This window comes from Castor canadensis, chromosome 17 (assembly GCF_047511655.1).
Source record: "Castor canadensis chromosome 17, mCasCan1.hap1v2, whole genome shotgun sequence".
NCBI lineage: Eukaryota > Metazoa > Chordata > Mammalia > Rodentia > Castoridae > Castor > Castor canadensis.
This window is the reverse complement of record NC_133402.1, coordinates 22,503,483-22,504,967: the sequence shown is the minus strand read 5'-3', so window position 1 is coordinate 22,504,967 and position 1,485 is coordinate 22,503,483. Positions and strand designations below refer to the sequence as shown.

Genomic DNA, 1,485 nt, shown 5'->3' with positions numbered 1-1,485 from the left:
CCTTTGGCTTCAGGCCTGGAAGCTTTAACGACCCCAGGCAGCTTGTTGGGAACTTTGCAGGGTATCCCAGATGTTCCCTGGAAAAAAGATCAGGTTTTTGTTGGTGTTTTTTTTTTTTTTTTTGCTTTATTTTGTTTTAAAGCAATGAATTAGTGGGCGAGAGGTTTGTGTACTGGGCTAGAGAGTGAGAGCACTTGTGCTGAAAAGTTTCTTCCCTCTCTCTATCCCATTTAAAAAAGAAAGAAAAAAAGAAAAAGTGAGCGTCAGGAGACATGGAAAAAAGAACACCGGGTTTTGGCAGCGGTGGGATTCGAACCCACGCCATCGAAATGACTGGAGCCTAAATCCAGCGCCTTAGACCACTCGGCCACGCTACCTCCGCTTTGCATGGCCATCCACTCAGCTAGTGTTAGGGTGATGACGCATTCGCCTCCCTCTGCAAGCTCTGCCCAATCCTGGAGGTTTGCGCATGCCCAATGAGAAACCAATGTTTCCGCCGGTCGCCCACTGTTGGCCGCTGGCTTCCAAGGAGTGTTTAGAATTACAATGGCGTTGTGGCCAAGAGCATTAAGTACAGTAGAAATGTATCATTTGAAAGGAAAAAATACCCCCTAACTGTTAAATACTAATATTCAGTCTTCTCGGGTGTCAAATTTGAGTTTTGCATTTTCACGGACGTGACGTTCCCTGCGACCACAAGGGGGCAGTGCCGCGCTGCTGCTTTCTCCAGGCTGGGCAGGCGCTTCCCGCAGGAAATCGGAGTTTGGAGAGAACCGGTCCTGCGGCTCCTCCACTCCCACATCAAGTTGCCTCTGCAGCACTAAGTGGCCTCATGGCCGGCCCTTGCCAGAGAAGAGAGTCGTTCAGCTTGTTACAGATCCTTAGCAAGTGTGGGCTCCCATGGTCATAACTCATTTTACAGTGGAGGACAGGGCTGCTAACTTGTTTCAGGGGTCCAACCGGAGCCAGCGCTACCCAGCTCCCCCAAACCCAACTTCCCTGTAGACTGTTTCAGTGTTTTCAGAAAAGTGCAACAAATTTAGAGCAATACATAGCAAACTTTCAAGTACCCGCCTTTCAGAATTGCTAACATTTTGCAGATTTTCTTCAACTCTTTTTAAATTAAAAAAAAAAAAAATGAACACTAGATAAAATTCAAGTCTCTTGAAATCCCCAAGTGAGTGGCCTGGAAAGATATGAAACTCTTCCTCTTTCCTCAAGCGTGGCCTCCCAGGCCACTTTTCCCTAATTTTACATTTGGTTATCCATTTCCTTGCATGTTTAAGGAAAAAAGCAAACAAAAACCCAGGGTCATAAAACAGCTGGGTAAGTGAATGTCCACTTCCAAATCCCCAGAACTTGTAAATATGTTACCTTATATGGCAAAAAGGACTTTGCACATGGGATTGAATTAAGGATCTTCAGGTGGGAAGAGTAGCCTGGATTATTCAGATGGTCCTAATGTAATCACAAGGGGCTTTACAA

At 45.9% G+C, this 1,485-nt stretch overlaps 1 non-coding gene across 1 annotated transcript; it reads right to left on the bottom strand.

The window, feature by feature from the left end:
* Positions 1-295: 295 nt before the first annotated feature.
* On the bottom strand, positions 296-377 carry Trnal-uag (transfer RNA leucine (anticodon UAG)). The gene has a single exon. It is a non-coding gene; the product is annotated as a tRNA-Leu (tRNA).
* Positions 378-1,485: the final 1,108 nt, after the last annotated feature.